This window comes from Agelaius tricolor, unplaced genomic scaffold, assembly GCF_023055355.1.
Source record: "Agelaius tricolor isolate 1412-34295 unplaced genomic scaffold, bAgeTri1.0.p SCAF_105, whole genome shotgun sequence".
Lineage (NCBI taxonomy): Eukaryota > Metazoa > Chordata > Aves > Passeriformes > Icteridae > Agelaius > Agelaius tricolor.
The window spans coordinates 138,052-165,528 of NW_027269365.1; the positions used below are offsets into that span (position 1 = coordinate 138,052).

Here is a 27,477-nt window from a genome sequence, read left to right on the forward strand (position 1 = left end):
TAATTAGGTGACATGAAGCTGTTAATAACAGTCATTGAGGAAGTCATACTTCTACTAGTGTGCAGGATTTTTTGTTTGATTTGAAAGAGGTAATCAGTATAAAAAGCATGCACACTACAGAAAATCCTGTCAGTTTAGTTTGATGAAATGTATAGTGAAGCATAAAATACATTTATTTATGTATTATAAGTTTTGCTAAGCAACCTGGGGTTTTTTTGGGTTTTTTTGGTGAGAAGTAAACTAATGAAACAGTTCATTGATTTGGGTGGAAGTCTCCTAAAACCGTGTTTGTGAGTGCAGAATAACGGGGGGAAAGCTCCTAAGTTATATGTTCTTTGACTCTACACTGCATCTAAAATAGATTTGATGGTTGATAAAGAATTGGTTAAAGAGTAATTTTCCTAGTTAACATTTGTTTTTTAATGCGTGTTTGTATATCTGTATGTATAATTGCCACAATAGCATATTTTATTTCTCCTTTAGATTGTATATTTTTGGCCATATTCCTGTAGTCACTTTTTTTTCAGTTGGACCTTGCCACGGCATCATAACAAAGTCAGTAGATAGTCAGTGTTGTGTTCTTCCATTTGTTGAATCTGAAGGCGTGTGTGTATGCACATTTCTCTTTCTACATACCTGAATAGCTGCATGAAAGTAAGTTAAGCATGACAAGACAGATATCTGTCAGGATTACCTAGGAGGTCTTGCCTTGAGGAAGGTGGGATAGACTGGATGATCATTCAGCCTTCCCCCCCCCATGAGTGTGTGCTAAATCCTCTGAATTTTGCAGGCAGTAGGCTGTAAAGATTTCAAGGCAAGGAACAATCTGTCTGGCTAGAAAGAATATATGGTGCAACTATACCTAGTATATCAAACACTGGGCCTAAAAATCCAGCTTTGCATTGGTGTGCATCAAAATTATACATCATCCAACATTGCTAAGTGCAACAGTAGCAAACACTGCAGGTAATCTATTTATGTGCATGCAAAATGTAACTAAGTGATTACAGTGGCACATATGTTCATGACTCCCTTGAGATTTTGCAGTTGAGATGTCAGACAGAAGGGATGATAATGTCTCTAGGGTAGGGATCTTATGTGCACAAACCTCAGCATGCACCATTTCTGTGCTTGTTAGACATGATTCATTAGAGTTTGTATTTTGGTTTTGTGTCTGATTGTACTCTTTTTTTCTAACACTATGTAAACAGCTTTGTCTCCATGAGTTAAAATCTCCATGATTTAAATTTTAAAATAAAACTATAGATTAATTTTCAAAGATTTTTTTTGTTCTCTGTTGTTCTAATGATAAGTTAGCAAAACTTAGGTACTTCATGCATCTGGAAATGGTTTTAATAAAACTTTTACTAATGATAAAAATTATTTCCCATGACATTTGTGTGAGATTTTGTCATGACAGCAAGCAGAGAAAAGTAATATAGGGTCTATAAAGTATAATTGTGAAACTTCATGAAATGTAAGGGAAAGGCAAAGAAAAGACGGTAAATTTAAAGCTGGTAATGTCCTTCCTTTTTATTGCAACAAGATAAAATAATTAGTGTTGAGTTTAAAAGAATTAAAATAGTCCGAATTAGCCTAAGAACGTTTCCCTAAAAATAGCTTTATTCTCAGAAAAGTCACTGAGAACTGCATTGATAACTTAGTTTCAAGGGGTTTTTTTTTTTTTTTGTAATTTCACTTCTAATATTAAACACTGGTGAATATGGCTTAACACTACATAAATTCTATTAAAGAAGCCTTGCATGTAAGGACCTGCCATTAATAATTTTTAAGTGTAAATTGCAGAACCTTTACTCATAGGAGAGAGAATTTCAGGCAGATTTAGACAGTGATGGATTGATTACTTTAGTGTTTCTAGGACACTGTTATATATTAATGTGAATCCTGCTTTCAGGATAGTGGAATGGTTGTAACAACCACAGACAAAAGTTTTGTGTTGTTGCTGCAGTATGGGCGGAGTCATGCAGTCATGGGAATGTCAAGCTGCCCCAAAACAAACACAACACACCTCAATCCCATTTGTCATGGTTTGACACTGGCACAATGCCAGTGCCCCCATGAGGATACCCTCTCCCTGGTTTCTGCTGTGAGATGTGACCAGGAATAAGCAAAGCAGGCTCCCACTTGGAAATAAAGAAAACAAAACTTTATTAACTACACTACAACTATATGTAAAAAGGAACACACACAGGAAAAATGAAAACCTTACAAATACACTTCCTCCTCCCCCCACCAAATTCCAATACAATACATCTATTCCCCAAATCACCAACTCTTGGTCCAGCACCACCCTTCAGACAATCAATCCTCAGTTCATCAAGAGGAGAGGAGTCCTTCTTGTACCATGGGCTTCCCCTGGAAACACAGCTGAAGCCTCGTGTGTTTCTGTGTCACTCGTGGCACCGCCCGGAGTACATCTGCCATTGTGACCTCTTCCTTTTCATGTCCAGTGCTCTCACCACTGAACATGGACCAGAGCTGCTTCTAGGGTTTTCTTTTTAAGGATGCTTTGTCCTGTTCCAAAAAGGGCACAGTCTCACCTTTGGGACACCTGTCCCCACAGTCTCTCCTTTGGGACACCTGTCCCCCCCATATTTTTCACCCCCTGGGGCCGAGGGGCACCAACACTGAACCCTCTTGGTTCTGAGGCATTGCCTCCCCCTAGATGCAGTCTCTGTATCACAAGGAACATGGTTCTGTCCATGGCTGTACAAAAAGAGTCCAGCAAAAGCCACTCCATCATCTCTTCCCACTAGGATTCTTCTCTATTCTTCCACTATTTCTCACTCGCCCAGACCTCTCTCACACTTGCCCATTTCCTTCTTCCATTTCATCTCTATCTCTCTTCTAGGAAAGGTTAATGTTCTGCAAAGTTTTGATTGTCCAAATAAGGGTTAAAAACTCGGACTCTGCCTTCTCAGGAACTCCCACAGCCTGGACACCTCGCTGCATCCTCCCCCCCCTCTGCTTCTCCTTCTCAGCCGTGCTGCCGGCACATGTTATCAAGTTTCAAGGTAACATAGTCTCAAGCACAGGCTGTACTCTCTCTCTCTCTCTCTTGAGGGGGGGCTGCCCGATGCCTCCTGGTACTTCTCCCACCCTTCCATCCTTGGGGGCCTCTTCACCTCCCCTCTCGGTCCAAGCCTCGGCCTACCTCACCCGGCCGCATGGCTCCCCTCTCCCGCCCAGCAGCAGCAGCTGGACGGGGGAGAGATCTGGGGGAGAGATCCGAACTCTTTCCTCACCGGAACCCAAGAGACCCTCCCAGGGGAGAGCTCTGCTTTTAACCCTGCGTTCTCAGAGGCGGATCCATGTCCTAATGGCCATATTAGATGCCAATATTAAAATCTGAACATCCATTGGCCCAACCATAGCATCCCAAAAAACACATTTCCTGTCAAACCACCACACCATTCTCAATGCTTGAACAAAATTAATTTTTTTTTTTCATTTGACTTAATTAAATGGTAGTTTATGTATGTGGGCTGGTTGTTGGGTTTTTTTTTTCCCCAATGTTTCTTTCATTTGGATATTCTGTGTATATATAACTATTTCTGTATTTCGAGGTCAAGATAGGTTTTAAGGGTATGTGCTAAAATATGTTCATGACAGATCTGGTGTCCTTAGAGGAACAGGAGCACTGGAACAAAAGGAGCATCTATAATTTATTTGGAAACCTTTCAGAAACATGATTGGGAAAGGGAATCATGTTCCTCTATTTAGAATAGAGCAATAGCCTGTTGCTATAGGAATAAAAAATACTGAAACAAAATACTTTGCTGTGTTAGGTTAAAAATAATATTGCAGTAGGACCAATCAAAGTCATAGCACAAGGGAAGTTATTCTGTAGAACTACTGAAGCTTCTGAGGTCACCTCTCCCAAAAGAAAGATGTGGTAAATATTGTTAGCTGATTTACAAATGACAGCTGAGATGAGTACAGGTCACTCTTTTCCTTACAGTTCTTTCAGACATCTTGTAACTCAGTCCCATTGAAAAATGAGAGATTGCTAGGTTCTTTGTAGCTGTCACTCCATATCATTTTTTTATACATGTAGAGGGTTTTATGGTGGGTTTGTTGTTTGGTTTTTTGTGTGTTTTTGTTTTGGGTTTTTTTTTTTGAGTTCTCATTCAGTACAAGTTGGGAATCTATTAAAATACAGTAACACAAAGAGCTGATCTTGTCCTCTAAACAATGTGCCACAACTAAGCAAATTGAAGCAGCTGTAGAGACACAACACCTTCTGTAGTTCAGATAATTATATTTAGTAAGATAAAATACTTATTTGATCTGTAACTAATTCCTTATTTGCTGAAAGAAAACTCACATAACATTCACTGAAATAATTGTCATGTGCTGCAGTCTGCTGCAACAGTAAATATTTTTAGTTTTATTTACACTTTTATTGGTGAAAATTAAAATGTCCTTTGTGAGAGTGAAGTAATGTTAATTCACTTTGGTTCAGAAATTGTCTTGGACCTTAGCTACTCATGTTTGGCTTTTAGAAACGTCATTTATTGCTGAAGATTTAGTGCTACAGCATAGTTTTTTGTCATGTGAAGGTCTCTATGATACTTTTCATTGTATTGAAATATGTTATTAGGGAGCTAGTTTGCCTGCTTCAGATGTGCTGTTTTGTGTTGATTAGATTAATTCTAAAATGTAGTTTCTTTATTCTTACCGAATCAGAGTAGCTGCATTTCTTACTGAATTTAATATTTTATTCCTAAAGAGATTTTTTTGGAAAGGTGAAAAATTAATTTTGAAAACATTCAAAATATGAGTGGTATTTTCCCTGATTTTAAGATTTGCCTTTGTGAAATTCATATTAGGATTCAGAAATCTGTAATTTTTTTCCCTGTGTAACAAATGAGTTTTCAGAAGGCATCTTTGTATCGTTTTTTTTCTCTTCCTCCTCTCTTCCCTCCATCCCCTAAAAAAAGTTTTGGCAGCAGCCTGAATGTCAACTCAAAAGCTCCCAAGATTTTTTAAAAATTTCTGAGACAAATGAGTGAAACATGAAGAGACATCTACTGGGAATTTGCATTTCAGTTGAAGAATGATATATGAATGTGTTGAAACTTCGACAAAGGCATGCTTTATCTCAAATCCTAAATTCATTTAGGTTGGAAAAGCCTTCTAAGATCATAGAGTCCAACCATTAAGCAAACACTGCCAAGTCCACCACTAAAGCATGTCCCTAAGTCCCACATCTACATGTCTTTTAAATACCTCCAGGCATGGTGATTTGACCACTTCCCATGGCAAAATGTTCAGGGCCTAATAACAACAAAGTATGGAATGTCTGTGATGAAAAATTTTTTCTTTTTGGTCCTTTTTAAAATTTCATGTCCATACCTAAATTACAGGCTAACAGAAGGTAGGAGGTATGTGCTACAAGATGCAGTGAAGTGCCTCTTTACTGTGATGCTGAGTAAATCCTGCTTTTGTGCTCTTTGGAGAACAACATGCTGATTTGGAAGCAGCACTTTGGATACAAGTTGACTTTGTGTTGAAACTGTGTTTATATTTCATGGTTCTGTATGCAGCTAATGTGGTTATCTAGCATGGCTAATCTGTAACCTATATTATCTATCCATGGATAACTGAGTATAGTGTAGTCCCTTATTTCATGTCAAGCTGTCTAGTGTAGGACAAAAGCAAAAACAATGTTAAAGCCTTTCTAGTGATACTTCTCAGTATTTTTAAGCACTCTTAAAAAAACAAAACTGTAACCTTTTCCTCTCCTGTAGCAAGCTGTTTTTATAAAACATTTTGCATGAAGTATAGCTGAGAAAGTATTGCTGGTAATTGCTAGAAGTGGAACTAAAAGTTAACATCATTTTATGTCAAAGAAAAAGTGATGTTATTTCAGGTGTTCTTTGATCCTAAAGTAGTTGAAGTACTGGAGCATTTATCTCAGCTACTTAAGCTTCACAGTAACTGGCCACCTTTGCAATGCTAAATTGACCAGGCTAAGTGTTACAGATAGTATATTCAAGAATGACTTTGCTACTCACTGAGCAAATTAAGACTAGAGCACATAATCATTTCTGTTTTGCATTACTGGGGAAATCGTAGAATGGTTTTAGTTGAAAGGGACATCCAAAAGCCATTTCATCCAACCCCCTGCAATGAGAAGGGACATCTACAAGATCAGGTTGCTCAGAGCCCTGTCCAGTCTGACCTTGAATGTTTTCAGGGATAGGGCATCTATCATCTCTCTAGGCAACCTATGCCAGTGTTTCACCACATTCATCATAAAAAAATTCCTATATCTAGTTTCTTATTTCTTCCTTATAGTCTTTTTTATATCTACCCTCTTTTAGTTTAAAACCATTACCCCTTGTCCTATTGCAACAGGCCCTACTAAAGAGTTTGTCCCCATCTTTTTTGTAAGCCCCCTTTAAGTACTGAAAGGTCTCAATGAGGTCTTTCTGGAGTTTTCTTCAGGCTGAACAACCCCAACTCTCTCAGCCTGTCTTCACAGGAGAGGTGCTCCAGCCCTTTGATCATGTTCATGGCCCTCCTCTAGATCTGCTCCAACAGGCCCATGTCTTTCCTGTGCTGAGAACTCCAGATGAGGTCTCATGAGAACAGAGTAGAGGGGGACAATCACCTCCCTCGACCTGCTGGCCACACTGCTTTTCTCATAACTTTTAGTAAAGAAAGAAAAAAAATAGTAGTCAGTTAATCATGTGCCACTTTTAACTGGGTTTTTTTCCAGTTTGCAAACAGGTTTGGGATCAATTTCAGTAATTTCTTTTCTTTCAGAAATATTCATAAAATGTTACTGCAGAATGATTGTGAAAAATGCCAATCATTTGTTTTTAAAATTTTAAAAGCTTAATAGTAATAAAATGGTTATAAAAATAGTAATACAATTAGAGTAATAATAATTTGGACAATTTGAATTATGACAATATGAGACAATAGAAACAAAGAGTTACGGACGTCTGGGTACCTTTTTCTGGGCAGCACGAGCCCGTTAACAAAGGATTAACCCTTAAAAACAATAGCCTGTTGCATATTCATGCACTTCATACATGATGCATAAATTCCATTCAAATACAGGATTCTGTCTGGTCAGTGTCAACTTCTTCCTCTTAATCCTAACAGCGCCTTCGCCTTCGAGGTGGGAAGAAGTTCATTTCTTCTGATAAGAATGCAATAAATTCTTTTTCTCTGAAAGATTTAGGTGCCCTGTGGCTGCTATTTCGCTGCAAGTCCTTTCTTTAAAAAAAGTATCCTACATAGCATAGTTTCTATTTTAACATTTTTTTATAACCTAAAACTATATTTAACACAGTACTTAAGAAAATTAATACAGCATTGCTTTCTAACACAACACATATAATATTCATTTTAATATTTGCGAAAAGTCAACCATAAAATACGCATTATTTGCAGTTCCTCTTCTGTTTGGAGGCCTGCCAGTTATTCAGAGTTCACTTACACATATCAGACATTAAAACATTATTTTGTTTTCTGTTTGTGATGGATCATTAAGATAATAAAATAGTATGTCTTGTAAGCTAGATCTTTGTAATTGGAGAGCTGTTAAACACTCATAGGTCTTTTACTATTTGTGGATGTTACAGGATTTATTCATCACAATGGGAAATTAAACTATCGAGCTTTTTGCATAAATTTCTGTTGCTGATATTCTTTTAAGCCCTTGTAAGTTACTGCCCTGGTTCTGGCCAGGATGCAGTTAATTTTTGCGGCAGCCGGGATGGACACAGCTGGGTCCTTCAGGTTATTTAATACCACCTCATGCCATTCGCGGGGGGGGGGGGGGGGGGGGAAGGGGGGAAGGAGTGGGGTGGGTACCCTTCAGATTTGGACAGGGTATGTGGAGTGTGCAGACCAGGTTCCCCAGTGAGCAATCGTGAGTGAATCATTTACCTATCTTGTACACTCTGCTATTAGTATTGTTGCTGTTATTGTTGGTTTTCTTATCTCATTGCTGTTTCTGGTAAATTGTTCTTATCTCAACCTGTGATCTTTGCCTTTTTATGTCTCCAATTCTCCTCTGGGGGGGGAGAGTGGAGAGTGAGTGAGTGAGCCAGAGCGAGTTGGAAGCAAATTTGATCTAAGCATTTGTTGTATTAGGTACAGAGCCATTGGTCACAATGTTGCTTGATCTGTTCAAGTGGATACGGTACCTAACTCTGTATATATTCCTGTATGTGCTCCTCATGGTGCTCTTTTTCAGAGCAGGGAGAGGGAACAGGATTACTTTGTTGCTGTACTGTGGAATATCACTTTATGACATGATAACATCAAGGGCAATGGGGATCATTTGTGATGTGTATTCAGTGTTGTTCTTCTGCCCTTACTTCAGGTGCTACCTCTGGGAATTCTTTAATAATTGTTCCCAGTGTGTGGGGGAACAGGGGAAGATGATTTTCCCCAGTTTTTCAACCCCTTTTCCTTCTTCAGGCCTGTTACAGCAGCTTTTGAGAATTTTGAATTCACTCGATGTTAAGGAAAGCATGTTGTTGTTGCTAAGTCTGCCAGGTATCCTCAGTGTGGTCCACACTGTGTTTAGAGTCAAGAAAGATTTCTAGAGAGTGTAGGAGCGTCGGGGAGTAGGACGGTCGGGACGGACGGAGACGAGAGATCTCTGAAGCCAGGTCGTGGAACTTGCGGTTTATTGCAAAGGGCCTGGGTGCAGGGGCCCTGCTTGGAGCTGCCAGCCGCAGCTCGGAGCAGGCCCGAGAGAAGAGAGGGGTAGAGAGGATGAGAGGGTAAGAGAGTAAAAGGGGTAAGAGCGTAAAAGGGTAAGAGAGTAAAAGGGTAAGAGAACAAAAGCGTAGGAGAGCGAGGTTCCTGTTACAAAACAATAAATCTTCTTCTGTGTTGAATATTCTAATTCTCACTAACCAATTTAGTACAATATACAAATCCTATAGCATTTACATACAGCCTATAAGAATCATTACATTACCATACTGTGTTACATTTTAAACCCTAAAAACTACTCTTTGGACCCCTTCTGCCAAGCTAGTAGGGTCTGCTCTGACCCTTGGACCTGTCTGCAAGCAGAGGGTATTGCTTCATCAAAAGGGGATTACCTTCAGCTGGCCACACCATTTTTTTCCAGTTGTTCAGTAACTAAGGTATCTCAAAGCTTGCTTTCATTTCAATCTTGCTTATAGTTTCTATATTCTCAAAATCTTTTGCCAGGCAATCATATTTATAAGGCTTTCCTGTTTCATCTTCCCCAACAAGGGAGGTTTTTCAGAGATCTGCCGCAAGGGTGGATAGTCATGAGTGGCACGGAATGTGAGAGGAAATGGGCCAGCTTTTGAAGGATTATTCTGCTCCAATGGTTTGGAGGTTCACCCCTGAAAAAATACAGAACCCTGATAAAGTGGAAGAATATTTCAAAGAAAATCACTGGCAGTTCCAGAGAGAGGCAACTTATTGCAGTGTGCTTGGCCCTGGCTACTACTTATTGGACACTGCTTGTCATTAGATGGCACCCTCAGGGGGAGAGGAAGGAAAGCAGATCAACAGGCACTGTGTCCACTCAAACTGCAACTGAACCAGAGGGACAACCCGTGCTGGTGGCAGTCGCCCCTATAGAGAAGAAGAAATCCAAGACAAAATCAGTTCACGTAGTGAGTGATGAGGAGGAAGTAGGGCCCTCGCAACAGGAGGAAGAGGTAGGGCCAGAGAAAATCACCCAATCCTTATTCCCAGGTGAGCTGCAAGATATATGAAAAGATTTCAGCTGCCGTCTGGGTGAGCCCCATGTGACCTGGCTGCTCTGATGCTAGGATAATGTAGCCCACAGTTGGAAACTATATGGTAATAATAAAGCCAAGCAACTGAGATCCCTGTCCCAGGATGCAGGCCTTGACAAGGTTTGGGAAAAAGAAATCTTCAGCCTCTGGAGGCAACTCCTGTCAAGTGTGAGGGAAAAGTAGCTTTTCCAGAACAATCTATCAGTGCACCAAGGCAAGTGGAACACCATGAAGAAAGGTGATGCTGTTGAGTCAGGGACGGACAAAATGACTCCATGGTTCAGAAGGCAAAAAAGAGAGATCCTTTATTAAGAGGTAGAGTCCTTTTATAACCAGGATCGCTAAGTTGAAATCTGATTGGTCTCAAAGTAAAAACCTTTCACACTATTGGTGAACTATGAATAGCACAGTCTGAAGGTACATATCTATAAACAACCTGAACAAAAAGAGAGATAATAATTGTTTTCATTCTTCCTCTCTAAGTTTCCCAGGCCTGAAGCTTGGGAGAATTCTCTTCGACTGAATTGAGAATCTCCACAGAAAGGTACCCAGTACTTGAGAGAATTAACTGCTAGGCATACTCTATAAGGATTCAAGTAACGAGCAGTCCCCTATAAATCCAGATGAAGTCCAGTGTACACAACCCATGTAGTGGAAGTTTCTGCGGAGCAGAACACACCATCATCATATGCCAACTCATAGGCGGTGATGTCATGGAAAGAAGAACAAACGGTGGATAATTTGGTTGTCCAACTCCAGCAATATAAAGAAAGTCTCTCTTTTCCCCTTTGGGCCTGTGTCTTGTCCATGGAAAGACTGTCCAAGGATCTCCAGCAATTTAAAAAGGAAATGTCCCATACCCCACCAGTACAGACCAATGTCTCTGCTATTGGGCACAAGTGCATCCCTGCAGAAGAGAGGATTCACACGACAAGGTAACCTGTGATTTTTACCTGCATGACCATGGAGAGGGTATGAGGAAGTGGGATGGAAAACCCACCTGTTCCCTAGGAGCATGGATATGCAAGTTGAAAGGAAGAACAACCACTGCAGGAAATTCTTTAAGGATAAATACTGCTTCAGTTTCCAGTGGGCAGGTCCTCAGACAAAATAGGAAGGCTGATGTTACTTCTGATCCTCTTGAAGGGACCTCCAGGTCATGTTTACAAGAAGTGAGTAATGAGTACTGTGACCAGGAATAGAGGGGTCCTGCCTCCATCCAGCTGGAGGAAAGGGACAATCGGATCTACTAGACTGTGTGGACCTGATGGTCTGGCACATCAGACCCATAAGAGTATAAGGCTTTAGTTGACACTGTCACACTATGTACCCTGATGCCATTGAGATGTGCAGGGGCAGAATCTATCTCTGTTTCTGGGGTGATAGGGGGATACCAAGAGCTGACTGTACTGGAAGCCAAAGTGAGCCTGACTGGGAACAAATGGCAAAAGCACTCTATTGTGACTATTGAGGCTCAGAGGCCTCAGGCATCCATGGCATAGATTACCTCAGGAGAGAGTATTTCAAGGACCCAAAAGGGCACCATTGGGCTTTTGGGATAGCTGTTGTGGAGACAGAGGGAATTAGACAGCTGAATACCTCTCCTGGTCTCTCAGAGGACCCTTCTGCTATTCGACTGCTGAGGGTTGAAGAACAACAGGTAGTGATCACTATCACAACAGTGCACTGTCAACAATACTGCACCAGCCGGGACTTGACTCAGGGATATGAATTGAATTTATTACCAATAAAATCAGAGCAGGATAATGAGAAGTAAAACAAATCTTAAAAACCCCTTGCTCCAACTTCTCCCTCCTTCCTGGGCTTAACTTTATTCCTGATTCTCTACCTCCTCACACCCCAGCAGTGCAGGGAGACAGGGAATGGGGGTTACAATCAGTTCATAATCTGTTGTTTCTGTCTCTGCTTCCTCTCCAGGGAGAGGAGTCACAGAATCCCAGAATCAGCTAGGCTGGGAATGACCTTTGAGATCACCAAGTCCAACCTATTACCTAACACCACCTTGTCAACTAGACCATGGCACTAAGTGCCACATTCAGTCTTTTCTTAAACACCTTCTAGGGACAGTGACTCTACCACCTCCCTGGGCAGCCCATTCTGATGCCCAATCACTCCTTCTGTGAAGAACTTCTTCCTAATGTCAAACCTAAACCTCCCCAGGCACAGCTTAAGATTGTGTCCTCTTGTCCTGTTGCTGGTTGCCTGGGGAGATGTCCTAGGGTGACATTATGATGTTTGTATCCCCATTCATCTGTTCTGTTTATGCTGGATATTATGTTCTGTGCCTTTAAGACTGGCTCTGAAGAGTGAAAGTTTTTTTGGGTTTTCTTATCAGCCTGGAGAGACACAGAGACAGGGCAGTAGCTAGTGCGGTTTTTGCTTTTTTGCTTTTGCTTTTTGCTTTGCTCTCTGGCTCTTGCTTCTGCTTTGCTTCTGCTCATTAGCTAGTTTAGCTAAACAGTCCAAAATTCTTCCTGGACTGTTTCTCCTTTCATTTTTTTTGGACCAACTCGAACCTGCTCCGGACTGGGACCTGGGAACACTGAGAGTTTGCACCTTGTGGCCTGCAGCAGCTGCCCCAGCGCCGGAGGGACTGAGAACAGTGTGACCACCCCCGAGAGAGACTTTCTGAATTTGTCATCTTTTTCAGAGTGGTGTCATCCGGTATTGTTCATTTTGTGTGCTGGGGGGTGCTGTGCCTGTTAAATAAACAGGTTCTTTCCACTTGTCTCTGAGGAATTCTTCCCGAACCGGTTGGGGGGGGGGGGGGCCGTGTGGGTTTGGAGATTCTCTACCAAATTTGCCTTAGCCAGGACAAAATTTTGGCGCCCAACATGTGGGGCTCGAGAGAGAGTGGAAAAACCCTGTTTTGAGTGCATTTTGGTTGCCATTACTCTGTGTTTGTATAAAGCAGTAAATAGCCATGATGTTTGAATTCATAATGTCTACTGGGGTGAAGGCTTGCATGCATTTCTGGTCCCTAGGGTTTTTTGAGATCTTAATACCTCTATGGTCCCTAGGTTTATTTTCTTATCCAGAAATAGCTCTAGTATTGTCCCTAATACATAGTTTTTATAGCAGAGGGGCAGTGACCAGAATAGCTATCCTGCTGGGCTTGGTGGTAATGATTTGTAAGAAGTTTATAAACATGCTGGGGTCTGCTCTAGGTATGAACGGTTTGTGGCTATGGTTATGCATCCAGTTTGTTAGAGGAGGGAATGAGGCTTTTCAGCCTTTGCTTTCCTTCTTCTCCTCTGAATCTGTTGCATCCCTATTGAAGAATGTTCAGTTTCCCCTGAATGTTAAAGAAACCATCTTTCTGGTATTCAGTCTGGTAACCTTCCTCTATACAGTCTGCTGCTTCTCTAAAATGAGGGCTGAGATTTCTAGATGGGCTGATGAGACCCCTGACTCAGGAGTAGACCCAGTTGTGGAAAATCCTAAGTGGTGTGGGAAATGGGAGGATATGGGCCAAATCCTGAAGGAAGTCTCTGACCCTATAGTCTGGGATTTTCCCCATGAACAAATTCAGAAGCCAGCTGAGGTGGGGAAATACCTGAAAGAGAAGTACCAGGATGACCCTAAGGAGAAAAAGATCATTGCAGTGAGCTGGGCCTTGGCATATGCTTATTGCACTCTGTTAGATACTGTAGGGTGGCAGACAGAGGCAGGGGAGCAGGGAGATAAATCAGCTATCCCAGTCACTCAGGCTGCAGCCAACACCCCAGGCTTGAAGCCAGCAGCCAAACCAGATAGTGAGCCTAAGCCAGCAGCTAAACCAATGGCTGTTGCTACCAGCACTAGAAGTGGGAAATGCACGGACAAGACTAATCGACCAGTGGATGATGATGATGATGATGATGATGCAGGAGAAGGAACCTCAATGCCTCCTGACATAAAATCAGGAGTCAAAGCAGCAGGTGCAACATCAGAAGCAAATACTGAGTCCTTTTCCCTGAAGGACCTTTGTGGCCTAGGGAAGAATTGTACTCGACGACCTGATGAATCCATAATTAGTTGGTGAGTCTGTCTCTGGGATGCTGCAGGTGAGGCTACAATTCTGGATGGCACTGAAGCAAGGCAGTTGGGATCCCTGTCACATGATCCTGTCATCGACCAAGGAATGATGAGGGGGGCTAATCCACACAGCCTCTGGGCGCGGGTCTTGGAAAGTGTTGCACAAAGATACCTGTGTGCAGATGATCTTTATATGCAACAAACACTGTGGAAAACCATAGAGCAAGGGATCCAACGCCTGAGAGAAATGGCAGTGGCAGAGATTATCTTCTCAGATGATGTAACAACTAGGAACCCAGACTTGGTACCATGCACATCTGAGATGTGGCAAAAACTTGTGCGACTTGGGCCACATGAATATGCTTCTGCCTTAGCCATAATGAAGAGGGATGAGAGGGATGAGACTGAGCTGGATATGGCAAAGAAGCTCCGAGCATATGCAGACACTGTGCATGGCCCAACACATGCCAGAATCGCAGCGGTAGAAACACGTTTGCAGAAATTAGAGGACAAGATAGAGGAGAATCACAAGAAGCTCAGAGAGGAGATTAAAGAAGACCTTCTCCAAATATCAGCATTACAGATCAGAGGTTCTGGTATCCAAGGCAGACGTTTCCCAGATGGCGAGAGAAGGTACACTCCACGAGCTGAGCTGTGGTTTTACCTGCGTGATTGTGGAGAAAACATGAGGAGGTGGGATGGAAAACCTACTGCTGCTCTGGCATGAAGGGTGCGTGAATTGAAGGAAGACAGGGCTGAGAGAGGGAGTTCCACCAAAAGGAAAGCAGCTCCAGTTGCCCGTAGCCAACTGCCAGGTGTGATGATGATGACATGTCCAGTCCCCTTGAAGGAACATCCAAGATATATGCCCAGGGAAAGAAAGATAACCAGGCTTAGAGGGGACCTGCCTCTAGCCAGGTAGAGGCTAGGGAAAATCGTGTTTTCTGGTCTGTGTGGATTTGTTGGCCTGGCACATTGGAACCACAAGAGTATAAAGCTTTGGTTGATACTGGTGCTCAATGTACATTAATCCCATCGAGACATGTGGGGACAGAGTCTGTTTCTATTGCTGGTGTGACAGGGGAATTCCAGGATTTCACCTTGGTGGAAGCTGATGTGAGCCTGATTGGGAAGGAGTGGAAGAAACATCCTATCGTGACTGGCCCAGAGGCCCCATGCATTTTGGGCATAGACTACCTTTGAAGTGGGTATTTCAAAGACCCAAAAGGACTCAGGTGGGCATTTGGGATAGCAGATGTTGTGACATAGGGCATCCAGCAATTGAACACCTTGCCTGGGCTGTCTGAGAATCCATCTGCAGTAGGACGCCTGACAGGAGAAGAGCAACAGGTGCCAATTGCCACTTCCATAGTGCATCGACGACAGTATAGAACCACTCGAGATGCTGTGATCCCCATCCATAAGATGATCCGAGAGCTGGAGAGCCAAGGGGTGGTCAGCAAGACCCACTCACCCTTTAACAGCCCCATTTGGCCTGTGCGAAAATCTGAAGGAGAATGGAGATTGACTGTGGACTATCGTTCATTGAATGAAGTGACTGCACCACTGAGTGCTGCCGTGCCAGACATATTAGAGCTCCAGTATGAGCTTGAGTCCAAGGCAGCGAAGTGGTATGCCACTATAGACATTGCCAATACATTTTTCTCCATTCCTCTGGCAGAAGAATGCAGGCCTGTTTGCTTTCACATGGAGGGGAGTGCAGTATACCTGGAACCGACTGCCCCAGGGGTGGAAGCACAGTCCTACCATCTGCCATGGACTGATCCAGACTGCACTAGAAAAGGGTGAGGCTCCAGAGCATCTGCAATACATTGATGACATCATTGTGTGGGGGAACACAGCTGCGGAAGTGTTTGAGAAAGGAAAGAGGATCACCCAGATTCTCCTGACAGCCGGCTTCACCATCAAGAAGAGCAAAGTAAAGGGACCAGCTTGCGAGATTCAGTTCCTAGGAGTGAAGTGGCAAGATGGACGGCGTCAGATTCCTACAGACGTCATCAACAAGATCACAGCAATGTCTCCACCCACCAATAAGAAGGAGACACAAACTTTCCTAGGTGCCATAGGCTTTTGGAGAATGCACATTCCCGAGTACATTCAGATCACGAGCCCTCTTTACCTGGTCACCCACAAGAAGAACAATTTCCAGTGGGGCCCTGAGCAGCAACAAGCCTTTGTCCAGATTAAGCAGGAGATCGCTCATGCAGTAGCGCTTGGCCCGGTCAGGACGGGACCAGAGGTGAAGAACATGCTCTACTCTGCATCTGGGAACAATGGCTTGTCCTGGAGCCTTTGGCAGAAGGTGACTGGGGAGACTCGGGGTTGACCATTGGGATTTTGGAGTCGAAGCTACAGAGGCTCTGAAGCCAACTACACTCCTACAGAGAAGGAAATCTTGGCTGCCTATGAAGGAGTTCAAGCCGCCTCAGAGGTGACTGGTACAGAAGCGCAACTCCTCCTGGCACCCTGACTACCGGTGCTGGGATGAATGTTCAAAGGCAAGGTGTCGTGGACATCTTTTGTGAAAATCCTATTCTTTAGGATTTTTCTTTCTGAGAAGCTAAGAGGACTCAGAGACAAAATGTAAACAATGGTTTTCTGCTGCTGTGGAATGCAACAGGTGAGTCCATGATTGGTCTCGTATAGATGTTTAGATTTAGTGACCACTCACGGCAGAGCTGGCTCTCTCTCTCTGTCCGAGCCACATACCTTTGTTATTCATTCCATTCTATTCTTAGCTAGCCTTCTGAGAGGAAACCTTTCCTTCTATTCTTTTTAGTATAGTTATAATGTAATATATATAATAAAATATTAAATCAAGCCTTCTGAAATATGGAGTCAGATCTACGTCTCTCCCCTCATCCTGAAAACCCCTGTGACCACTATCACAGCAAGGTTCCTTCCACTCACCATGCCACCAGTGCCACATGGAGCAAGTGGATTGCTCTTATCACTCAGTGCGCCCGTATAGGTAAACTGAATCGCCCTGGGATTTTGGAGGTAATTACAAATTGGCCTGAAGGTGAAAATTTTCATGTCACAGATGAAGAACAGGAACCAGTGACACGGGCTGAAGAGGCTCCTCCATATAACCAACTGCCACCAGAGGAAACACGCTATGCTCTTTTCACTGACAGTTTCTGTCACATCGTAGGGATGAACCGGAAGTGGAAAGCAGCCGTATGGAGCCCCACACGACAGGTCACACAAGCTACCGAAGGAGAAGGTGGATCAAGTCAACTTGCGGAACTCAAAGCCGTTCAACTGGCCCTGGACATTGCAGAAAGAGAGAAATGGCCAAAGCTCTACCTCTACACTGATTCATGGATGGTAGCCAATGCTCTGTGGGGATGGCTGGAGAGGTGGAAAAAGGCTAACTGGCAGCGTAGAGGAAAACCAGTTTGGGCTGCTGATGAGTGGAAAGACATTGCTATCAGGGTAGGGAGGCTACTTGTGAAAGTCCGCCATGTAGATGCCCATGTCCCCAAGAGTAGAGCCAATGAGGAGCACCAAAACAATGAGGAGGTAGACCAGGCTGCAAAGATAGGGGTGTCCAAGATAGACCTAGATTGGGAACACAAGGGAGAGTTATTCCTAGCTCGATGGGCCCATGATGCCTCAGGCCATCAGGGCAGAGATGCCACCTATAAGTGGGCACGAGACCGAGGGGTGGATCTAACCATGGACAGTATTTCTCAGGGTATCCATAACTGTGAGATGTGTGCTGCCATCAAGCAGGCCAAGCGAGTGAAGCCCCTCTGGTACGGTGGGTGGTGTTCCAAGTACAAGTATGGGAAGGCCTGGCAGATAGACTACATCACACTGCCCCAGACACACCTGGGCAAGCCCTACGTGCTGACCATGGTGGAAGCCACCACTGGATGGTTGGAAACCTACCCTGTGTCTCATGCTACGGTCCGGAACACCATCCCGGGCCTTGAAAAGCAGGTCCTTTGGAGGCATGGTACCCATGAGAGGATTGAGTCAGACAATGGGACTCATTTCAAAAACAGCCTTATCAACACCTGGGCTAGGGAACATGGCCTTGAGTGGGTGTACCATATCCCCTACCATGCACCAGCTGCAGGAAAAGTAGAGAGGTACAATTGATTACTAAAAACCCAGTTGAAAGCTTTGGGTGGGAGATCTTTCAAAAATTGGGAGCAGCATTTAGCAAAGGCCACCTGGTTAGTTAACACCCGAGGTTCCACCAACCGAGCAGGTCCTGCCCAGTCTGAGTCCCTGAATGTAATAGATGGAGATAAAGTCCCAGTGGTACACGTCAGAGGTTTGTTAGGGAAGACTGTGTGGATCAATTCTGCCTCGAGTACAGACAAACCCATTCATGGGGTTGTATTTGCTCAGGGACCAGGTTGCACATGGTGGATAATGCAGAGAGATGGAACAACACGATGTGTACCTCCGGGAGATCTGATTGTGGGGTGAGAATGATATGCAATATCACTGTTCATTGGATGTTACTGCCATTGTCTGTACATTAAACCATACAGACATGAAATAGAAGGAAATGTGTAAGTGTTGAAGGTCTGGGCAAGTGGAAGATGGAGAAGGAGATGTGCAAGTGTCGAAGGTCTGAGCAAGTCATAGATGGAGCTTTGAGTGAGTAAAGTGAAAGGGGGGAATCCTGCAGCTCTGTAGTATAGGGCCTGGATTCAGTGGCCCAGTGTGGGGATTTGATGAGGGCATGATGGGTTTTGCTTGTAAATTTTGGGGGAGCAGATGGAAATTTTGTGTGAATAAATGCATGATGTGTGGTAGTATGTTGATGATATGGGTCTAAGGGGTGGAATGTTCTAGGGTGACGTTATGATGCTTGTATCCCCATTCATGTGTTCTATTAATGCTGGATATTATGTTCTGTGCCTTTAAGACTGGCTCTGAAGAGTGAAAGTTTTTTTGGGTTTTCTTATCAGCCTGGAGAGACACAGAGACAGGGCAGTAGCTAGTGCGGTTTTTGCTTTTTTGCTTTTGCTTTTCGCTTTGCTCTCTGGCTCTTGCTTCTGCTTTGCTTCTGCTCATTAGCTAGTTTAGCTAAACAGTCCAAAATTCTTCCTGGACTGTTTCTCCTTTCATTTTTTTGGACCAACTCGAACCTGCTCCGGACTGGGACCTGGGAACACTGAGAGTTTGCACCTTGTGGCCTGCAGCAGCTGCCCCAGCGCCGGAGGGACTGAGAACAGTGACCACCCCCGAGAGAGACTTTCTGAATTTGTCATCTTTTTCAGAGTGGTGTCATCCGGTATTGTTCATTTTGTGTGCTGGGGGGTGCTGTGCCTGTTAAATAAACAGGTTCCTTCCACTTGTCTCTGAGGAATTCTTCCCGAACCGGTTGGGGGGGGGGGGCCGTGTGGGTTTGGAGATTCTCTACCAAATTTGACCTAAACCAGGACAGGAGAAGATACTTACCCTCACCTGGCTACAACCTCCTTTCAGGGAGTTTTTGAGAGTGATAAAGTACTTCCCCTGCTCCAGCATGGCATCCCCCCCGTGGGAAGCAGTCCTTCATTAACTTCTCCAACATGAGTCATTCCCACGAACTACACGAACTACAGTTCTTCATGAATTGCTCCAACATAAGTCCCTTCCTACAGCACCATCCTTCAGGCACAGCCTGCTCCAGCATGGGTCCTGCACAGGGTCACAAGTCCTGCCAGCACCCTGCTCCAGCACGGGCTTTCCATGGGGTCACAGTCTCCTTCAGGCATCCACCTGCTCTGGCATGGGTCTCCTCCATGGGCTGCAGGTAGATCTCTGCATCCCCATGGTCCTCCATGAGTTACAGGGACACAGCTGCTTCACCATGGTCTTCACGACAGGCTGCAGGGGAATCTCAGCTCTTGTACCTGTAGTGTTGCAATCACATATCCTCTGAACAGAGAGAGACATAGCTGTCCCAGGATTTTCCTGGGAAGCTGTGAGAAAGCTGAGAGAAAGAATTAAAACAATTATTATCTCTCTTTCTGTAACTGTTGTTCATAGATATGATTCTCCAGAGTGTGCTATCCATAGTTCACCAACAGTGTGAGAGAAGATTCCTAAAGGCCAATCAGGTCTTAGGTCTGTCGCTATAGGACATGAAATAAAATGATGCGGGCACTGGAAACTCCAAGGTAAAAGAAGGGCAGTTTAATTTCTGACTCCAACATTTATAGATTTTCAAAAGTGACAGTGGATTGGAGGATGACAGTGCCACCTCTCCAATGACACTGGACAAACCAACAGTTCATCAAATTTTTCCTCCTCCAGAAAAGAATGTAAAACAATAAGTATTTACAGAAAAGCATGTGAGAAAGTTCGTTACAAGAATGTAAGCATCAGAAGGCTTAGAAGAACTTAGAAGAGCAGGACGACATAGGTCCACCATTGTTTCTGTAAGAACTGTAGATTTCTAATAATAAAGTTCCTTTTCATGCCTTCTGATGATGGAGTCTCTGTATCACCTTTGTCTGTCCCTGATACCCCTTCAGTGATAATTGGTGACCCCTTCGGTGATAATTGGTGACTCCTCGTGTGTGTGAACATGCTGCCTTGATTTTTTGATGACTCTTCTGAAGTGTGTCCGAACATTGGCCTGAAATTGCTGACCCCTTCGAGGGTACAGACAAACTGGGGTGACTATTACTGACTCCAGCCATGTGTCTGGCATGAACTGGAGACCATCTGGATCTCTCCATCAGAGGAACTCAGGCTGACCTCCAGCATTCCCTGCAAGACAGGTTGGACGCCTTCTGCCCTCCTAGAGAGGTAACTGTGATCTTTCTCCGCATCTTCCTGAAGAAGACTTGTCCCTTTGGGACTGCGGACATCGTCTAGCCTAAGAGCTGGAAGGGGACAGACTGGGTTTTCCTTAAAAATGGGGAACCAATTTTCCAGAGATGAACAAACGATTGTTTCTGCATGGAGGAATCTGATAATTCCTCTGAGACTCACTGTGTCTTGATGAAGCGCTCTGTGATCTGCTGGCCTGGGCCAAAAATCACAGCTTTGCAGTGGATCTGGGAGCTGCCTTTGATTCAGAGACTTGGGAATGTCTCGGTGATTGTTTGCTAGCTGCAGTCACCACAGGGGATGCAGTCGCAAGGACTTTACTGCCTGCCTGGAAAAGCATTTCTAAAGCCCTTCGACTCAAGTTCCTGGGGAACAGAAAAGTGACAAAGCCAACGTGTTTTTTGCCTGAGATGGCTCCAGGAACTGTGTCCCAATCGACTTGGACGGACCATCCCGTTCCATTTCCGCCAGCTCCGACTCTCCCCGTATCGAGAGCAGCGGCAGGAGTGCCTTTTCACTCACTGGCATTTCTGGAATTCCCTGCCTCGAAGGGACTGGTGGGCTCGCCCCCACCGAGGGCCGCTCTGCTGCAGCCGCCGGTGGCGCCGACCCCCACTCCAGATGGAGCAGCCAGTGTTCCTTTGTTTCGACCGCCCTGAGCCAACCACCTCCGCCCCCAGCTCCACAACTCGCTTTGCTCTGAGAAACCGCTGGGGTGCCTTTGCCAAACTCGGTTCCACTCCACTCGGTGGCACTGGTGTTTCCTGCTTTGCATGTTGCTTGGCCGCACCAGCCGGCACCTTTAGCAGCAGCAGCGGCAAAAACACCGCCAGCACCACCTCCCCCCGCTCCCCCCGGGACCAAGAGAAACCACCGCGTCGCTTTTTCGCGAGCCTGTGGCCTCTGTGCGAGCCGGCCCCCCTGCGCCAGCTGCGCCACTGGCTGTGGAGTCCGCAGGTGGGCCCCCGGCCGCGGCAGCACTGGCGGACGGCCCCCCGCACCACTGTCCTCCTTTCATGGACTGGCTGCGCACCACGCTGCAGGAGGGGAACCGTGATAATTGGTGACCCCGGTGGTGATACCTGTTGCAACTCCTCCCCTTCTTTCTCCACTGACGTTGGTGTCTGCAGAGTTGTTCCTTTCTCATATACTCACTCTCTTCTACTCTGGACACAATTAATTCTGTGCAATAATTTTTTCACCTTCTTAAATATGTTATCACACAGGCGTTGCTACCACCTCTGATGGGCTTGGCCTTTGTAGCAGGCACAGGGCCTGCAATGCCTCCATGGTGTTCAGCAGCCTAAAATAGTAAATGCCTAGTCATGATGACTGGACCTAAGAAGCCCCTCTTCTGCCTTCGGACCGTTGCCTATATCTCTGTAAGATTATAGGTCACTTTCCCCTCGACCCTTACTATTGGACTGTTTTCTAAAACTCCTGTACCCTATATAAATCCCTACTTTTGCCCAGCTTGGCAGAAGAGCTGTCCCTGAGAACCTTTGCAGAAGACATCAGTAAAGACATCTCTGTGGAACCTCATACAGTCTTCTCCTCTCCCTGCGTCTGCCTAAGGCACTTAGCAAGCTAAAGAGCTGAAATCATAAATGAGCTGATAATCACTAAGAGCTTAACTGCTTGCTAAGACTGCCTGCAGCTCTGGAGCCTTCCTGAGGGGCCTGGATAGGTCGTGCTTAACTGGATTTCTCTGTCTTGGGCACCCACGGCAGCCAGGGTCAGGGAGACCCTGAAAACACCAGAGTTGCCACAGGCCTTGGCCAGTGGCAGATCTGTCTTGCAGCCAGCTGGCATTGGCTCTGTCAGACATGAAGGAAGCTTCCAGCAGCTTCTCAGAGAAGCCACCGCTGTAGCCCCCTGCTCCCAGGACCTGGCTGCTCAATCCAGCCATTCTTATCTGTCATCGATGAATGTTACAGTGAAGGATTTCCTTTTTCTCTTCCATCATTGTTTTCTGTTGTTTGCATTTTTCCTCAACTTCTTATGAGTATGTTTAGTTTTTCTGGTGAAAAGACTTTTAATTGGCTCTCACTAGAGTGTCAGGTGCTTTATATTCTTGCAGTCTGTGATACATGAAGGGACAAGACCCACCAGCAGAGAGAGAGCAAAACTGAGATTTTATTCATAAGGATCAGTATCTATATCTTTACTCCTAAGAGCCTTTTTTTGGTTACAGCTTACAGATGTAATCACAGTTCTACAAGAAATCTGTCCTCTTGACATTTTCCATTGTTCCCTCCAAAGCCATGGTAAAGGAGTGTGAAGAGTGTATAGTTCTATGTCTATGTAGAAGTAGAAACTCATTTGTCCAGTTCTGTCTCAGGTACAGCTGTCCAGAGATACGCTGCTGCTGCTGCTGGCGCTGCTGCTGCTCTCTGTTTAACTCTTTCCTTACACCAACACCTGTTTCTTCAACAGCAGTCTAAGGTTACTTCAATAACTGAATCAGAGCTTTATAGAAATCTGTATAAGGACCTAGTTAAGGAGGAACAAATGCTGCTTGGCTGTACAACAGGATCTAAGGGCTTCCAATTATTAGAGTAAATATGCAGTTCTAGTATTGACCAACTTTTCTATTTGTCATTGAGAACTTGGAATAGTTTGTGGGTTGGGTTTTCTGTTTGTGGGTTTTTGTTTTTGTTTCTTTGTTCTTGGGTTTTGGGAAGGGTTTTTTGTGTTCTTTTTCACAAGATCTGTTTGCTTATTTTTATGTTGAAGCTTCTTGCTTAAAGAATAAAGTTAGGTAAACATTTTAAAAGTATACCTTATTTCTTATATAAGAAAATTCTGTTCTGAAAAAGGACATGGTTGAAGTTTTTAGTATTGGCTTGAAAAGTCTGGTATCAGATTTGTTGGACAAAGATTTTATAAAATAGTCTCAAATTAAGCATATATAGCATCAATCTTGATGACTTTCACTCCCTTCAAGAGATTCAGAAATTGTATTAGTTATTCCTTATAGAATGATGATGTTTCTAAATAAAATACTAGCTTTTAAAAGTTTTTTTTTTAATTTAAAGAATACATACATTTATTACAGTAACAGTTATTGACTGATCTAACTGCTGTCCTGGTTTAGGGCTGAAAACCTCCAAAAGGGCCACCCAGAAAGCAAACCCACATGGCCCCTGCCCCCCAACCAGTTCGGGAAAAATTTCCTCGCATAGAAGTGGAAGAAAACCTGTTTATTTAACAGGCCAAGCATTCCCCGGCGCAAGAAATGAACAATACCAGATGACAAAACTCGTTCACTGCTCTGAAGAGATAACAAATTCAGAAAGTCTCTTCTGGGGGTGGTTGCTCTGTTATCAGTCCCTCCAGCACTGGGAAAGGCTGCTGCCCAGAGTAGGCTCCAGTGGGCTACAAAGTGCGAGCTCTCGGTGCTTCCCCAGGTCCCAGTCCGGAGCAGGTTTGAATGGTTCCAATTAAAGGGAAAGAAAAACAGTACAGGGAAACCTTGTCTGCCTCAGCTAGCTAAACTAACTAAAAAGCAAAAGGAGTGCTGTTCTGCCCAGTTCGTGCCCAGACAACAACAGTGGAGTTCTGTGTTCCAGCAGACTGTGGGGGAGAGTGCAGCTGATGACAAAACTCTGTGCTTCTTCTCCCCGCCTTCACTGTCAGAGCCAGTCTTGAAGGCACAGAATATAACATCCAGCATAAACAGAACACCCGATTGGGGATACAAGCATCATAACGTCATCCTAGGACAACTGCTTATAATTAGTTACATTATCACAAAGAAGAGATTTATTAACTTGCAACAATAGCGGGCAGTTTTTCAATTTTTCTTTTTTCTAATAAGCAATTTTGCTTTCAGCTAAAAGGGTAGGAGCCAGAGAATCATGTAAAAGTGTCAGAAGCTGATGTTCACGTCTTCTTTGTCTTCTCCTACCTATGTCTGATAGAACCCCCATTTAATTGTATGACTTGATGTGAATATCCAAGAGGATGTAGTGTTTCTGTTGTAAAGTAATACTGATATATTAATTTGGAATTCATAAAATGAAGCTTTTGGGTCAACTGAAAGGATTGAAATTCTATGCTAAAACATAATTTTTAATAAACCAGGTACTTTCATTATCCTTTATATAGGATGCGGCTTGTATTTTGTATTTTATCTCTTTGGATTTGGGAACAGTTTTGAGGAGATTTTTTTAGAAGTTCTTCAGATGATCTCAGCTGCTTTCAAAAAAAAAAAAAGAATATTAGTAATTGTAGAGAGACTACAAAAAGGAACCAGTATATTAATATGGTTCTCGTCTTTTGGGAATATGATAGTCCTATGCTCCTCAGTCTGCTAGTACTCTTCATTAAAATCAAAATACTTAAAAGCAGTGTTTGTCATCAATAATCATAGCTCTGAAGCAGATTAAGGTTGTAAAGTTGCTTGCAGCAGATTCTTATGTTGGCGGTAGGATGCAAGGGGAAGGAAACAGCCATCTTTGACATGAAAACTGTGACAAATCAAAATTCCTATTAATTTTTAACCTGTTAAAATGTACTTAGACAGCATATGCTGTTATTTCTTTCCCCTCTACCCTCCCCTGCTGTCTTTCTATAGATCCAAAAATTACTACTTCAAACTGGAACTCTGACTAAAAAAGTGAGAATTCTGTTGCCATTATGCTCAAGTCCATTATGAAATACAACTCATCACAGCTCATATTTTGAGAAAAACCATCTCTGCCTGTCTTTTTAAGTAGGTTTCAAAAGGGTGACAGATGATGATTTTGTATTATTATGTTCTGTCTTCTGTGCTACTAGTGCTGTCCTGTCAGATTTAAAGAATAAAACTTCAAATTAATGTTGAATAAGGTAATCATTGCTGAGGTCCAGAATGGGAAGCTCAAGGTAGCAATGAATATAGTGCATATCTTAAGCATTGTCCATTGTGTTTTCTGAGCAGACTGTGCTCATGAATGGCTTCAGTATAGGTAGGCCAATAATTTTTTTTTTAGTAATTTTTTGAGCTCTTTATCACAAAGACTAACAATAGTTCTAGCTGTAACTATTCAGGTTGTGAAAACTATTCAGTTTTTGAAGTAGGTTTTTCCATTGAACTGTGGAGTTTCACAGAAGAGGATGCTCTTGCCTTTTGCTATCTGTCCCAACCGTGTTCCTTCCTTTTTCCATGCTGCCTCTGCAATTTGCTCATCTTCTCACTGAATCAGGTGAAGAGACTAAACATTAGCTTTCAGACAGGTCATGTTCTCATCTAGTTGACTACATAAATGCTACTGAGGCGTCAAAAGAGATAGCAGCAATGGGGTGAAAAAATAAATAATTTGTCTTTAGCAGCAGTTCATGCTTTCTTGGACTTCACTGTTGGGTTTAGCCCTCAAATGACAAAAAATTAAGACATGAGGGAGGGTATACCTTCTCAAGTTACATGTTTTTTTACAAGGTTAAAATGAGATGTGTGTCATTGATTTGAAAGGTCAATAAAACTGAAATTATTCTCTCAAACAATAGTTGAAGTGGTGTGCACAGAAAGTAATTGTTCAAAAGAGATGCTTATACCTTGAAAGCAATTAAACACTGGGGTATCATTTTGTCTTCAGTTTATTTTCCTGTTTCCCCTCCCCCTCATCATTTCTCTCTGCCACTTAAGGTATCTCTAAGAAAAGATATCTGAATTTATGTATATACAAAGCATGAGTCTTTTTCTCAGTATTGAGATAGCTGCTCAGAGCAATCATTTGGGTATTCTCACTTCATGACACTGCTGTGTAACTGTTAGAAGAAAGCATACTTTTTGCCAATGGTGCTATGCAACATGAAAATCATTGCATATATAATTTATACCAGCGGACAACTCAATTTGCTTTGCCTAATGCTACAAATGACCTAAACGGACTTTCAAGGTTTCTCCAAGTTCTATATTTGTTTTAGTACATCCATCTCAGGCTATACATCTGTTGACAATTATTTCTTCTCATTTTAAAAGTAGAACTGAACCTTGTATGTTTTACAGGTTTCAAGTTGTATTTTTATTATGCTGACATGTAAATTTTGTCAGGATGATTGATGAGACCTGGAGATAATTGCTCTCAATAACTTCCCATGATGTCAGTAAGCACAGAGTATTTTTCAGTATGTCATCTGTGATTTCTGAAAACTGTGGCAGGTTGACCCTGGCTGGATGCCAGGCACCCACCAAAGCCCCTCTATCACTCCCCTGCTCAGCTGGACAGGGAGAGAAGATATAACAAAAGGCTCATGGGGCAAGATAAGTACAGGGAGGGATCACTCACCAATTACCATCATGGTCAAAATAGACTCGACTTGGGGAATAAAAATTAATTTAATATCAATCAGAGTAGGATAATGAGAAGTAAAAAAAGTCTTAAAAACAGTTTCCCCCACCCCTCCCTTCTTCCCAGGATCAATTCTTGAATTGTCTACTTCCTCCTCACCCCAGCAGCATAGAGGAGAATGGAGGTTGTCATCACATGTTCTTTCTGCTGCTCCTTCCTCCTCGGGGGGGGACGACGACGACGACGACGACGACGACGACACTCTTCACACTCTTCTGCTCCAGCATGGGGTTCCTCCCACAGAAAACAGTTCTTCACAAACTTCTCCAACATGAGTCCTTCCCACAGGCTCTAGCGCAGGTTCTTCTAATGGGATGCAGTCCTTCAGGCACAGGCTGCTCCAGCATGGGCTCCCCCACAGGGTCACGAGTCCCGCCAGCAAGCCTGCTCCAGCAGGAGCTCCTCTTCCTGCCACGATCCTGCTCCATGGCAAGCTTCCATAGGGTCACAGACTTCTTCAGGCATCTACCTGCTCTAGTGTGGGGTCCTGTATGGGCTGAAGGTGGATCTCTGCTCCC

At 43.6% G+C, this 27,477-nt stretch overlaps 1 protein-coding gene and 1 long non-coding RNA gene across 3 annotated transcripts in view; both read left to right on the forward strand.

The window, feature by feature from the left end:
* LOC139586161 (Golgi phosphoprotein 3-like) overlaps window positions 1-27,477 on the forward strand; it is a 141,780-nt gene that overhangs the window by 4,045 nt on the left and 110,258 nt on the right. The gene's annotated exons all lie outside the window — the stretch shown is intronic.
* Window positions 12,593-19,155, forward strand: LOC139586160 (uncharacterized). The gene is made up of 2 exons (XR_011677479.1): window positions 12,593-16,455; window positions 16,990-19,155. It is a non-coding gene; the product is annotated as an uncharacterized lncRNA (long non-coding RNA).